General features: G+C 34.2%; 1 protein-coding gene across 3 annotated transcripts in view; it reads left to right on the top strand.

Moving 5' to 3' along the window:
• The window catches only part of LOC145297612 (acetylcholinesterase-like), a 1,140,889-nt gene that overhangs the window by 884,875 nt on the left and 239,824 nt on the right, over positions 1-16,190 (top strand). The window contains exon 1 of one of the 3 annotated variants that reach the window (XM_080143679.1): positions 15,998-16,132. The exons of the other annotated variants lie outside the window; for them this stretch is intronic. The gene's annotated coding sequence lies outside the window, so the exon portion shown is untranslated. Of the gene's footprint in view, positions 1-15,997; positions 16,133-16,190 lie in introns of those variants that run through there. 3 annotated transcript variants of the gene reach the window in all.

The following is a 16,190-nucleotide window of genomic DNA, read 5'->3' as shown; positions in this document are numbered from 1 at the left end:
GCGCTCAAGATCAGAGGAGAGAGAATCCGAGAGAACATTGTCATTTACGGCCTTTGATGTGTTGCTATAGATGGTCGTGTCATCAGCATAGATGTCAACGAATTATTTAAGTATGTGTTTTGGGAGATCATCGATGTATATCAGGAAGAGAGTTGAGCCTAGGATTGACCCCTGAGGGACTCCAGCATTAATATTGAGGGCCTCTGATTTCTGCCCATCAACCACTACTCTTATGAACCTATCAGAGAGAAATGATTTAATGATTGAGAAAACATGTCCAGTTATACCGTAGCTGGAAATCTTGTGAAGTAGACCCTTATGCCATACCTTATCGAAGGCCTTCGATATGTCAAGAGAAATTGCCTTAGAGGGGAAGACTTTGTCAAAAGATTCGCTAATCCTACGAGATATAACAGTTAGCGCATCTGCTGTAGATCTTGCAGAACGGAAACCATATTGCATGTCACTAAGAAGGTTATTTCTGTTGAGGTGGTTGACTACTTCTCTATTCAATATGGATTCCAGCAGCTTACTCATGACACACAGGAGACTTATTGGTCTGTACTTAGAGGTAAATGACTTATCACCTGAATTCTTAAATACAGGGCATACTGATGAGGTTTTTCAGGGTGTTGGAAAGCACGTCTCTTTAAGGCAACGCTTATACAATTTTATAAGTATGGGAGCAAGTTCTGGTTGAAGCTTTTTCAGCACAATGATTGGAATGCCGTCAGGGCCAGTTGCTTTACTGGAATCAAGGTTCTTGATTAGCTTGGAGACCTCACGCACAGATATTTCTATGTTGCAGAGCGTGTTGTCCGTTATAGGAGGAAATACGGAGAGTTGATGGCCTTCATCGCTTAGGGTAGAATTAGCTACAAAGTTCTTGGCAAATAGTTTGGCCTTGTCTGATGCTGACGAGATGACCTCAGGTCCATTGATGATGGTTGGAATAGAACGTACGCTTCTGTTCAGGCTCCTGTTTGTTATTTGCCAAAACTGGTGGGAACCAAGCCGCTGCTCAGCTACTTTGGATTTAACAGACTGAGCATATAGCTCTCTTGCATTTTTTATTACTCTTTTGCAGTGTTTGCTGACAGTCCTGAAGGCAACTTTAGTCTCAGTGCATCTATTACGTTGGTAGCTATGGAAAAAGTGATTCCTGTGCGCGATGGCAGCAGCACATTCTTAGGAGAACCATGGCTTGCTGTTAGGTTTTTGTTGGGATTTTTTGGATGGTAGGACTCGGTCTATGCCGACAATTAGCCATTCGGTCAGGTCTGATACTATGGAGAACACATCCTTTTTAAACATGGAATGCAGGGATAGATCAGATATAAGTGTACGGAAGCTATCCCAGTCAGCCGTAGGGTATGGATATACAGTACGATGGAGAGGTACCTGAAGACTTATTGCATTTCGTTTTTATCTTAACTGATACAATCGAGTGGTCGGACGATCCCAGAGGGGACAGAACGGAACTTGAATATAGCTCAGAGGAAGTTGTGAGAAAAAGTCTAGAAGGCTAGCAGACTAACCGGAAGTATTGGGCACTCGGGTGGGTTCGTGAACAATCTGGGTGAGGTCATAGGCAATGGAAAAATCATGACAGAACCTCCCCTCATCATCTGTCTTGTTCGAGTGGGTCAGCACAAATGTGGATGTTTGCTGAAGGGTAAGCAGACAGGATGTGGTCAATTTTCTCAGATATGCTCTTAAGGATAGTAACTCCGCTGTAGTGGGGGCGATACAGAGCAAATATAAATGCAGTGGTGTAAGCAAGTGCAATCTGGAAGCACATATAAAGTAAATTAGGGTCTTCACTGGAGATATCCCTTCCACACGGAAAGCCATCTTTAATGTAGGCGCATATTTCATGTCCATGGCGATCTTGGGGGTCAGATTTAGATGTTAAGTTAGAGTATCCTTTAATTATGAATTCTTCAAGGGAGGTAGGAGCTATTACTTTACTGAATGATTCAAATTTTTAGCAAATAAATATATTAAAGTGTATTAACTGTTCAGTTTCTTCGACTGCGAGACATACACCACATAAACCTTGTGTCTGGCTGTTCCCTCGTAGGTAGGCGAGTAAATAAGGAATCCGTTAATAAATCTATTTCATTTTTCATTCGTGTATCTTTGCTGGTGGGGCTGCTTTCATAATCGAGCGTATGTCTTGTTAATTATCAATATTTCTATTCGTGGAACTGGTTTGATTTCATTGGTTGGAACCCGTCAGCAGTTACATCAAAGAATGCAATTCTATTAATAATCAATACATTTTTCTTATTGTAAAAAAATGGCATATAAAAATCGGGAGATGAATAATTACAATGAAATTGAGTTCATAATGAAATCTTAAGGTTTGTGAGGATTATAGCTGGAAGATGGTTGTGGTAACCAGAATAACGATGTAGATTGGGAACCTTGGCGTTTTAAGTTCGATTCCTGTTTCTATTATAAATAGCATAAGTTTAACTATGGACGTTGGCAATGAAAATGTTAATAAAAATACATATATATATATATATATATATAAGTAAAAGTGTCCACCTGTTTGTGTGTCTGTCTGTGTAGATTTCCCTACACAATAACTCTGCCAATCTTCAGTCTACAGACTCGCAATTTGATATACAGGGCACTGAGATTTGGGAAAATCTTTGTAATCTGTTTTCCGCCAGAAATTTTCTGTTATGGGGTCATAATTCAATCTTTGAGAACTCTACCAAACTCCTCCGCCAATTTTGGGTCTAAACACTTGAAACTTTAGATATAAGTTCCTTGGACTTGGAACTTAATGACTTTATTTGAGCCCAAAACAATAAATGTTAAGGGGTCATAATAGGGATCAAAGTTTTAAAAAATTGACCGCTGCGGTCTCTACAAAATTACTCAGACAATTTCTGGTCTAAACATTTGAAATATTACATAAAGGGTATTCAGAGATAGGGCAAGCTTTTTAATCGGGTTGGCTCGAAAATTTGAGCTACCAATACATAAATGTATTATGTATGTATGTATGTTTGCATGACTGCCTAAAAATTTTGACAGAGGCGACGGATTTTCACAAAATCAGTATCGTTTTTAAGCTCGACCTTTCAGATGACAAATATTGAAGAATTGGCTAAAAACATTCATTTCTTTACCTACAATAGAGCACTTTTCTACAGGGAGGGGTCGCTTTTTTCGCAGATATTGTCGAAAGTCATCCCCTCTTTTCGATTGTCTAGCCTTAATTTAAACCTACGTCACTTCCGGATTAGCGGTGGTCGTAAAAGCAAAGACGTCACGTTTTTCCTCCATTCCTTTCCTCCTTCTGCGGTACAGATTCGAGCTTGCCTTCCTACTACCACTTCCCCCCCCAACATACACCTCCAAACACCCGGGCAACGCTGGTACACATGCTAGTATATATATATATATATATATATATGTGTGTGTGTGTGTGTGTGTGTGTGTGTGTGTGTGTGTGTGTGTGTGTGTGTGTGTGTGTGTGTGGATCCATCTGTTCATAGCAATTTTTGATTGCTCCTTCCTATTGTCATCCGACCAGCTGTTTACCAACGAAGCCACAGTTTTTCTGAACCGGGCGAAAGGGCCTTAGAAGGGAGAATACCCATGTCTGTACGAGGTGGACAATTATCTAAGTGTGTATGTATAATTAATACTATAATTATTTTTATACCTTAAGACACTAGTGTTTCATCATTTCGGTCACCCTCAGCACACGGGTTTACGATTACAAAAGAGATTCGAACCCGGTCACGAAACCATCTCTGACTCTATTAGCAAGAACAAACCACACGGCAAACGTTAACAGTGAGAAATACAGTTCAAATTAGCATTTATATAAAGTGTAAATGTAAAGGCGGCGAGAGTGATCTTATGATTATTACATCATGATCTACGCATGCACGCTTAAGTGACTAACTTATTAAATTTCAAATATATATATATATATATATATATATATATATATATATATATATATATATATCATTAAAATAATGGAAATAGTATTCCGACAAAATAGAGAAATAAAAAGGAACAAACCGTATTATGCGTTCATCAACGTTTCGTCTTTATTTCAGAGGAAGTCTCGAAATAAAGACGAAACGTTGATGAACACATAATACGGTTTTTCCTTTTTATTTCTCTCTCTCTCTCTCTCTCTCTCTCTCTCTCTATATATATATATATATATATATATATATATATATATATATATATATATACATATATATATATATATATATATAACGTCGTTAAAATATAAATATAAATTAAAATACACATAGTTTTCCGTGTTTCGTGGCTGTAAGAATTCGCCAGGCTAAAATACCATATAAATTCTCATATATATCTCAGTAACCTTGGTCTACTCACGTATTAAGGACTTTTGAAGTAAAAACTGAAAATCGATATATCGAATATTATATCTCCCCATATTATTTTATTTGGGTGCATGGAATATGTGTGTGTGTGTGTGTGTGTGTGTGTGTGTGTGTGTGTGTGTGTGTGTGTGTTACAATCGTTGTTGCTGCCTGCCAACCGCAAGGCAAACTCTTTAATTAATAAAGGGCGAAAAAGTGTCAGCTGGGTAATGGAAAGTGTTAGAGGCGAGACATCTTTCAACTAAACGACATTATATTTTTTTTTATTTTTTGATAATTAAAAAACGAAGGCCGTAGGATGAGTAGGCGAAGTAAACGAACAAAAGGAGTAGATACAAAATAGCAAAGAAAGAAATATATAGGGAAAATAGGAAAAACGATATGGGAAGACGGAAAAGAAAAAGAAAGCAATGAAAAGAAAGGAATGAAAATGAATGAAAATTACGAAGGAAAATAATGAATGAAAAATAAAGCAATCATTGAAAAAATATTAATGGCATTAAAAAAAAGTAGTCCACGATGTTCGAACTTCGGGCGAGAATAAACTGCTATCAATTGTTGGTGCAAGTCTATAGCCCATCCTACCCCGAATGAAAAAACAAAAATAGTACTGTGGTGTAAGTACCCGCGATGGAAAGAAAAGATTGTACGCCAAAAATCACGTAACAATCACGTAAAAATCATGCAAACTGATCAGGTGGGCTATTTTTTTTTTATCAGATTTTATGGCTAAACGATTTCAATTTGAAGATAGTTTGATTAACAAGGGAGATAATTCCAAATAATTCAAATTTGCAAGATTTTTGGAAGTTATGACTAACATCAAAAGGGCGCATTGAAAAGACACATTCCCTTCTGATTAATCCCTTTAAAATACTGCTTCAGGAATCAGACTTGTACATCATCGTAATGCTTGCGAATTCTCATTAATCACTTTAAAATTATTTTCTTCATAAAAAAAACTGCTATCTCAATACACGTGATTTTTTTGTATACAGTATTTTCTTTTCTTCACGGGGACGTACATTTCAAAGCTTTTTTTTTTTTTTTCTTGAGTGCTATGGACCAGCACTTACTTTTTTTTTTTTTAAGATAGACAATAGGATGAATGTGGTATTTAAGTGATTAATAAAATGAAAGTGACGGGCAATTGTAAGAAGAATGAAGGGATAATGTAAAGGAAAGAACAAAAACGATCACAACATTAATTTCCTACACTTTTGATTGCCTTGTGTTCCTAAATTATAAATAGAATATGATGTTTTGTGTGTATAATTTTATGTACAAAAATAAAAGTCAAGGTGTAATAGCAGTGCTGCTTTTGATAAGAGGAGCAAAAATATCCTTTTAGATTCAAGCAGATATTTTTTCTCCAAATCCAGAATGCCGTTTTAGCGGAAGCTGGATTTTCTCAACCTAAAAAGCGACATTGTGTCTAACTTTGTCCCTACGGGAAGGCAAGTTAATAAGAATAATAACCAGCACTACCTCCTTTGTTTGGCGAGAATTCGATTTCTCCCGACATTATAAATTCGACCTCGTCTCTTAAGGTCAGAGTCATGAAAGTGTATGATCTGAATAATAAAAAAAACGCAACAGATTTGAAATAATAGACGCAAAATGCTAACAAAGCAAATAAAAGTAGAAGTTTAAAATATTTTACCTTTATTGGTAGTTTCCTATTTTATAATTCATACGTGTTCTATTTAACCCTCTCGGTATTCTATGCAAAAAAAAAATGTTATAGGGCATTATATTGGGTTAGCCAAAAAGTCCGTCCGTATTGTTAGTGGACATTAATGCAATTTATTTTCCACGCTTGATTTGGAAATTTTGATAATGTCCAAGTTTTGTTTCTGGTTGTCAAACGGTAATCTTCTACTATTACAGAATCCACTTGGTTGCTGTCGATCATCTTCGGCTGGCAAGAGCGAGGAGAAAAAATTTCGTTTGATTTTTTTTTTAATGTCATCGTTCTGGTTTACTATAGATATTCATATTCTTCAAATTCTGTATTTAGTTAAGCGATTATGTTGACGGCGGCATGTAATAAGTAGTTTTACTTGTATTTCAGGCCTTGACATTGAAGATCAAGCAAAGCACTGTCGGAATCTAATACTTTTTACGTCATAAAATTTTTAAAAAAGGCTGCAGAAACCTGCCTCCATAAAACATGCCATAAAACATGCCATAAAACCTCCATAAAACATGCCATAAAACAGCCCATAAACAGGCCATAAAACCTCCATAAAACATGCCATAAAACCTCCATAAAACAGGCCATAAAACAGGCCATAAAACATGCCATAAAACCTCCATAAAACAGGCTATAAAACATGCCATAAAACAGCCCATAAACGGGCCATAAAACCTCCATAAAACATGCCATAAAACCTCCATAAAACAGACCATAAAACAGGCCATAAAACAAGCCATAAAACCTCCATAAAGCATACAATAAAATATGCCATAAAACATGCCATAAAGCATGCCATAAAACCTCCATAAAACATGCCATAAAACATGCCATAAAACAGCCCATAAACAGGCCATAAAACCTCCATAAAACATGCCATAAAACCTCCATAAAACATGCCATAAAACAGGCCATAAAACATGCCATAAAACCTCCATAAAACAGGCCATAAAACATGCCATAAAACCTCCATAAAACATGCCATAAAACATGCCATAAAACAGCCCATAAACAGGCCATAAAACCTCCATAAAACATGCCATAAAACCTCCATAAAACAGGCCATAAAACAGGCCATAAAACATGCCATAAAACCTCCATAAAACAGGCCATAAAACATGCCATAAAACCTCCATAAAACATGCCATAAAACTTCCATAAAACATGCCATAAAGCATGGCATATGTATGAGGAGAATGCTGTTAGAGAATAGGTGTGCCAAAAATGGTTTGCTCGATTTCGAAAAGGAAATATTTCAGTGAGAGATTCTCCTCGCTCTTGCCAGTATTTTTATTTTACAGGTTTTCAAAGAAACTCTCCAACATAAAACGTTGTTCAAAAATTTGCTATCAATAGAATCGATAAAAAATTTACAATGTTTTTGCAATCCTATGTCGAAAAAATCCGATAAGTTTCAGTCATGGATATGCAACCATCTTTTTTTCTTTTTTTTTTTTTTTTTGTTTTAATCACCATCTAATGATATCCTCCAAACGTGCACCTCTGTATTGCAAACACAGCTGGATACGACTGATTTGAGTTGTGATAGCTGTGAAATAGTCAGGGATTTGTTTTGATAGATATTATCTTTAAGATAACACTACAGTATCTAAGTGGGGGTTAGGGTTCAGTGTGTGTGAAAACCTTTCAGAATCACACCCCCTACTGGTGAAACAACTATCAAATGTTCCTGCTGAACGGTGATTGTTCGGCACTTATAATAACAACGTGTTGGACAAGTCAGGCATCGAATAAGATGTATTTGTATCAAATAAGGCTTGATTTCATAAATATTGTGAATTCTTTTAAGGTTTTCATGCGTGATGTTCAGGGTGAGGTGTCACTTTATATCTATATATCTATAAATGTGAATTGTCTGTGTGTACGTCTGTCCGTCTGTCTGTCTGTCTGTCTGTCTGTCAGTGTACATTTCCCTACCAAATAACTCTGTCAATTTTCAGTCTACAGACTCAGGATTTGACATCAGGGATATTGAGATTTGAGAAAATATTTTTAATCGGTTTTCAGCGAGAAACTTGACTCCGCCACCAATTTTGGGTCTAAACACTTAGAATTTTAGATGCAGGTTACGTGGACATGGGTCAAACATTTTAGTATGATTTGAGCCCAAAACAATAAATGTTAAGGGGTCAAAACTGGGGTCAAATTTTCTTTAAAAATTGACCTCGCAGCCAATTTTTGGTCTAAACATTTAAAATTTTACATAAAGTGAATTTAGGCATAAAGCAAGCTTTTTAATCGGTTTCTGGCCGAAATCTTCGCTGCTAAGGGGTCAAAGGTCAAAGTTCAAAAGATTTGACCTTTGCAGTCTCTAGCAAACACTTCAGCCAATTTGGGGAGTAAACATTTGAAAAATTACTTAAAAGGTATTCAGACATGTAGCAAGCTTTTTAATCGGTTTTGGGGCCAAAATCTGCCTGCCTGGAGGTCAAAGTTGAAAGAGATTATTTTTGCAGACTCTACCAAACTCCTCCACCAATTTTCAGTCTAAACACTTGACATTTTAGATGTAGGTTATCTGGAGATGAGTCAAACTTTTTAATATGTATATCTATATCTATCTATCTATATATGTATATATATGTATATGTGTGTGTGTGTGTGTGTGTGTGTGTGTGTGTGTGTGTGTGTGTGTGTGTGTGTGTGTGTGTGTGTGTGTGTGTGTGTGTGTGTGTGTGTGTGTGTGCATAAAGTTATTAACAGTACACAGGGCCCGAGCTAGTTAATAATAAATATGGATAATACGTTAGTTTGGAGGAAAGAGACAATTTTGTCTATTGTTATTTTCACATAAAAGATCTAAAAAAAAAAATAAATTATCGGTTCATTCTCTTTCTTAAATTTGAATTAACTAATCTAATTTGAAGTTTTTAAATTTAAACTTAACTCATTTAATCCATAGTTATATATTTTAAAATTAAAATCAATTTCTGACATTGTAAATTGAATATTCTACATTTTGAATTGACTGGCCCAATTTAAAGCCGATTATTTTCAATTTTGAATTGCCCAGTCCAATTTAATTCGGTCATGATTTGACTTTTCTATAAGTTGATGAATTGGAAGTTGGCTATTCTCAAATGTTAAATGTACTTGTGCAATTTGAATTTGATCATAATCACATTTAAAATTGTCTAGTCCAATTCGAAGTTAATATATTCAAATTTAAAATCGGCTAGTCCAATTTGACTTGGATCACACTCAAATTTCAAATTGATTTGTTCAATTCCAAGTTGACCATACTCATATTTCAAATTTATTATTCCAATTTCGAGTTTACTATACTCAAATTTCAAATTGATTAGTTCAATTGCAAGTTGACCATACTCAAATTTAAAATTAATTAGTCCAATTCCAAGTCAAGTTGAACATACTCAAATTTCAAATTGATTAGTCCAATTCCAAGTTAGCCATAGTCAAATTTAAAATTAATTAGTCCAATTCCAAGTTGACCATACTCAAATATAAAATTGATTAGTCCAATTGCAAGTTGGCCATACTCAAATTTAAAATTAATTAGTCCAATTGCAAGTTGACCATACTCAAATTTAAAATTAATTAGTCCAATTGCAAGTTGGCCATACTCAAATTTAAAATTAATTAGTCCAATTGCAAGTTGGCCATACTCAAATTTCAAATTGATTAGTCCAATTCCAAGTTTACTATACTCAAATTTAAAATTAATTGGTCCAATTTCAAGTTGACCATACTCAAATTTCAAATTGATTAGTCCAATTCCAAGTTGGCCATAGTCAAATTTTAAATTAATAAGTCCAATTCCAAGTTGACCATACTCAAATTTCAAACTTATTAGTCCAATTCCAAGTTGACTATACTCAAATTGAAAATTGGTTCGCCAAAATTAAATTTGAACATACTCAAATTTAAATTTGATTAGTCCAATTAGAAGTTGACCATCTAAAATTCAAAATTGGTTAGTCTCGTTTGAAATTGACAATTCTCAAATTTAAAATTGATTAGTCCAATTTGAAGTTGACTATCTAAAACTCAAAATTGGTTAGTCTCATTTGAAATTGATAATTCTCAAATTGAAAATTGACTAGTGCAATTAGAACTTGGTCATTCTAAATCTGATGCTGAAAAAGCAGAATGGTGGTTACAATTTCTTGTTCGTCAGAGAACAAACAGAAACAGATAAAGTGAGGTTGAAAAATGGAAAACGGTAAATACATTTTCTGCATCCCTGTTCTTCATGCAAGAATCTAACAGTTCTAAAGAAAAATGGAAACGTGTTTTAACCTCCAGATGAGAGTGCGGTGTGCATGCGTATTGGTGAGTGAACATGGTTTGTGCTTTTCTCATTAACCCCCTTAATCTCACTCTTTATCTCCCCCTCTCTCTCCACCCTCTCTCTCTCTCTCTCTCTCTCCATCTCTTTCTGTTTTTCTGCCTGTTTTTCTTTATCATTGGTTCTTCTTTCCACCTGACCCGTCTCGTTCCCTCATTTCCTTCGCATCACAGCCCCAAGCGCCATTTTAATTTGTTCGTTCAATAGATCCGCCTTTCTCGCCACCCATGCTCCACTAACAACCACCCGCCGCCATCATCACCACCACCACAACCACGTGCGTCCACACTTTCTTTTTTTAGATGCGATTCTCTTTTTCTCGTCTACCTTCTCTTTCGTTCCTGTAGCTGTTCTTCTTCTTGAGTCGATGCTTATCGCTCTTCCTTGAAATCATTAAGCCTCTCCGCAATCGCCTCACCCTCCGGCCTCCACATACTTCACTTTCTCCTCTTTCATCTCCATCCTCTTCCTCTTCTTTATTGTTGTTGTTGTTGTTGTTGTATTTATTATTATTATTATTATTATTATTATTATTATTATTATTATTATTATTATTATTATTATTATTATCTAAGTACATTTACACAGATAGAGGCATCCGGTGACTCCCATCGGAATCTGAGTGACAGCAAGTCTTCCCCAAAATCACTTTTCATCGTTAGGTACGTTTGTGAGTGTAAGAGAAAGAAAGGTAGACAAACAGACGGAGTCAGTAATGGTTCTATCTATCTATCTATCTATCTATCTATCTGTCTGTTTGTCTACATTTTTCTCTCTCACCCTTTCTGTATCTCTGTCTGTCTGTCTGTCTGTCTGTCTGTCTGTCTGTCTGTCTCTCTCTCTCTCTCTCTCTCTCTCTCTATATATATATATATATATATATATATATATATATATATATATATATATATATATATATATATATACGCGTCACTCTGGTTCAATAATCACGTATACAAATTCAAATTTTATGAGCAAAGATGGAGAAGCTTTATTTCAGAAATATCTTCTAATAATGAAGTAAAAAAGGACGACTTTCTTTTAATGTTAATATAGATACAAAAAGATCACGTATATTAAAAGAAAAAGAGACGTAGAAATAGAAAGAGTTTGTCTCCCTTTCCTTATCAATTGCTTTTATCCCCTTACAGATTAGTTTTGCCTTATTTTTTATATCGATAAAAAGATACCGAAAGAGAGTAATTTGTCTTTTTAAGGACAGAGGGTTTGATTTCTATTTCTTATCGATCAGTTTGGTTTCCTTTTTATCGATTAGCTGATAGACAAATGGACAGGAGTTTCATTTTTATTTCTTATCGATTAGTTTTGTTTCCTTTTTACCGATTAGCTGGTAGAGAAATGGACAGGGGTTCATTTTTATTTCTTATCGATTAGTTTTGTTTCCTTTTTAACGATTAGTTGATAAAGAAATGGACAGGGTTCATTTCTATTTCTTATCGATTAGTTTTGTTTCCTTTTTATCGATTAGCTGATAAGGAAATGGACAGGGTTCATTTCTATTTCTTATCGATTAGTTTTGTTTCCTTTTTATCGATTAGCTGATAAGGAAATGGACAGGGTTCATTTCTATTTCTTATCGATTAGTTTTGTTTCCTTTTTATCGATTAGCTGATAAAGAAATCGACAGGGTTCATTTCTATTTCTTATCGATTAGTTTTGTTTCCTTTTTATCGATTAGCTGATGAAGAACTCGACAGGGATTCATTTCTATTTCTTATCGATTAGTTTTGTTTCCTTTTTATCGATTAGCTGATAAAGAATTCGACAGGGATTCATTTCTATTTCTTATCGATTAGTTTTGTTTCCTTTTTATCGATTAGCTGATAAAGAAATGGACAGGGTTCATTTCTATTTCTTATCGATTAGTTTTGTTTCCTTTTTATCGATTAGCTGATAAAGAAATCGACAGGGTTCATTTCTATTTCTTATCGATTAGTTTTGTTTCCTTTTTATCGATTAGCTGATAAAGAAATCGACAGGGTTCATTTCTATTTCTTATCGATTAGTTTTGTTTCCTTTTTATCGATTAGCTCATAAAGAAATCGACAGGGTTCATTTCTATTTCTTATCGATTAGTTTTGTTTCCTTTTTATCGATTAACTGATAAAGAAATGGACAGGGTTCATTTCTATTTCTTATCGATTTGTTTTGTTTTCTTTTTTATCGATTAGCTGATAAAGAAATGGGCAGGGTTCATTTCTATTTCTTATCGATTAGTTTTGTTTCCTTTTTATCGATTAGCTGACGAAGAAATCGACAGGGATTCATTTCTATTTCTTATCGATTAGTTTTGTTTCCTTTTTATCGATTAGCTGATGAAGAAATCGACAGGGATTCATTTCTATTTCTTATCGATTAGTTTTGTTTCCTTTTTATCGATTAGCTGATAAAGAAATCGACAGGGTTCATTTCTATTTCTTATCGATTAGTTTTGTTTCCTTTTTATCGATTAGCTGATAAAGAAATCGACAGGGATTAATTTCTATTTCTTATCGATTAGTTTTGTTTCCTTTTTATCGATTAGCTGATAAAGAAATCGACAGGGTTCATTTCTATTTCTTATCGATTAGTTTTGTTTCCTTTTTATCGATTAGCTGATAAAGAAATCGACAGGGTTCATTTCTATTTCTTATCGATTAGTTTTGTTTCCTTTTTATCGATTAGCTGATAAAGAAATCGACAGGGTTCATTTCTATTTCTTATCGATTAGTTTTGTTTCCTTTTTATCGATTAGCTGATAAAGAAATCGACAGGGTTCATTTCTATTTCTTATCGATTAGTTTTGTTTCCTTTTTATCGATTAGCTGATAAAGAAATCGACAGGGTTCATTTCTATTTCTTATCGATTAGTTTTGTTTCCTTTTTATCGATTAACTGATAAAGAAATGGACAGGGTTCATTTCTATTTCTTATCGATTTGTTTTGTTTTCTTTTTTATCGATTAGCTGATAAAGAAATGGGAAGGGTTCATTTCTATTTCTTATCGATTAGTTTTGTTTCCTTTTTATCGATTAGCTGACGAAGAAATCGACAGGGATTCATTTCTATTTCTTATCGATTAGTTTTGTTTCCTTTTTATCGATTAGCTGATAAAGAAATCGACAGGGTTCATTTCTATTTCTTATCGATTAGTTTTGTTTCCTTTTTATCGATTAGCTGATAAAGAAATCGACAGGGTTCATTTCTATTTCTTATCGATTAGTTTTGTTTCCTTTTTATCGATTAGCTGATAAAGAAATCGACAGGGATTAATTTCTATTTCTTATCGATTAGTTTTGTTTCCTTTTTATCGATTAGCTGATAAAGAAATCGACAGGGTTCATTTCTATTTCTTATCGATTAGTTTTGTTTTCTTTTTATCGATTAGCTGATAAAGAAATGGACAGGGTTCATTTCTATTTCTTATCGATTAGTTTTGTTTCCTTTTTATCGATTAGCTGATAAAGAAATCGACAGGGTTCATTTCTATTTCTTATCGATTAGTTTTGTTTACTTTTTATCGATTAGCTGATAAAGAAATCGACAGGGATTCATTTCTATTTCTTATCGATTAGTTTTATTTTCCTTTTTATCGATTAGCTGATAAAGAAATGGACAGGGATTCATTTCTATTTCTTATCAATTAGTTTTGTTTCCTTTTTATCGATTAGCTGATAAAGAAATCGACAGGGATTCATTTCTATTTCTTATCGATTAGTTGATATAGAAATGGGCAGGGGGTTCATTTTTATTTTTATCGATTAGTTGTGTTCCTTTTAATCGATTAGCTGATACAGAAATGGACGGGGGTTTGATTTCTATTTCTTATCGATTAGTTTTGTTCCTTCTTATCGATTAGCTGATGAACAAATGGACAGGGGACTCATTTCTGTTTCTTATCGATTAGTTTTGTTTCCTTTTTATCGATTAGCTGATAAAGAAAGGGACAGTGGTGTGATTTCTATTTCTTATCGATTAGTTTTGTTTCCTTTTCATCGATTACCTGATAAAGAAAGAGGCAGGGGTTTTATTTCTATTTCTCATCGATTAGTTTTGTTTCCTTTTTATCCATTAGCTCATAAAGAAAGGAACAATTGTTTCATTTCTATTTCTTATCCATTAGTTTTGTTTCCTTTTTGTCGATTACCTGATTAAGAAAGGGACAGTGGTGTGATTTCTATTTCTTATCGATATGTTTTGTTTCCTTTTTATCGATTAGCTGATAGAGAAAGAGGCAGGGGTTTCATTTCTATTTCTTATCGATTAGTTTTTTCTTTTTTTTCGATTAGCTTATAAAGAAATGGACAGGGGGTTCATTACTTTTTCTTATCGATTAGTTTTGTTTCCTTTTTATCGATTAGCTGATGGAGAAATGGACAGGGGTTTCATTTCTATTTCTTATCGATTGGTTTTGTCTTCTTCTGTTCGATTAGCTGATAGAGAAGGGGACAGCGGGTGCATTTCTATTTCTTATCGATTAGTTTTGTTTTTTCATCGATAGAGAGAGATAGAGGGGGGAGTGAGAGAGAAAGGGTGAATTGTTGCAATTTCTTATCGTTTAATTTCCTTTTCTTTCTATTAATTAAATTTGTATAGTGTCTTTTTGGTCCTGGCTTAGACCTATTTTAGTATTGTCCCGTCCAACGTGCCCCTATTTGGAGACCTGGATATCTTCCACATAAAAAACAGCCATTGTGTCTAAGTTTACCCTCGTGTGGAGGCAGGTAAATAGGGAAGAATACCGAGTTATCGTCGAAAAAGAAAAAGAAAAGATGATGATGGCTCGTGTAAACCGGAGACTGGTACTTGCGTAAAACTGCAATAAGTTAGCAATTATAGAAAGCGAGTGTGAAAGGCCTCAGCGAACAACAAGATGTGATACACAAACGAAAAGAAAGAGAGAAAGTAGAACAGTAAACAAAAAAGAAAAAATTAATAAAAATAAAACAACTAAAACAAAAAAAATAGACGTGTTGCAAGCCGCAACACCTGAAAAGAAAGAGAATGAGGGAAGAGGGGGAGAGGTAATAGAAATGGATAATAATAATAATAATAATAATAATAATAATAATAATAATAATAATAATAATAATAATAATAATAAGGGAATAAGATACCGGGAAGGATAGTTCTACTACTGCATTACTTTCAGAAATACCGTACACAAACGAGATTAACGTTTTACATCCAACAACACGGCGTACAAACGCAGAGCCTTCAACAATTTCATTTTTATTTTGAAGGGGATGAAAAAAAAAGGAACCTTACATAACTTCGTATATGGTTAGACTTTAATATAAATATATATATATATATGTAGATGTCTATATATATATATATATACATACATGTATATATGTATATAAAAATATATATGTGTTTGTGTGAAACAAAGAGAGATACATGTACATATATATATTTGCATCATGATTGGTATTAACTCATAGGATATTCATTTCGAAGCAACAAAAGAAAAGAAACACGAAAAGGAAACAGCAAGGAGATAAGGTGCTGCATAGATATATATAAGTATCTATGTATGTATGTATGTATGTATACACACACACACACACACACACACACGGGGTAATATTTGTGCACGTGCATCTGTCACGCTAATATTTCAAGAGGGGCGCGTGCGTTGCGGATTTGGCAATATACTGCCCGAAAACTTCTTTAGAGGATGCAAAACAGACTATTGAGGATATCGTGAGTCAATATAATTTTTTTGTTTGTTTGTTTGTTTGTTCGTTTATATTCTAACTTT

The sequence above is a fragment of the Euprymna scolopes genome, chromosome 18 (genome assembly GCF_053919585.1).
Source record: "Euprymna scolopes isolate OS-2025 chromosome 18, ASM5391958v1, whole genome shotgun sequence".
NCBI classification, from domain to species: Eukaryota; Metazoa; Mollusca; class Cephalopoda; order Sepiida; family Sepiolidae; genus Euprymna; species Euprymna scolopes.
Note: the sequence above shows the minus strand (reverse complement) of the source record. Positions and strands in the feature narration are given on the sequence as shown.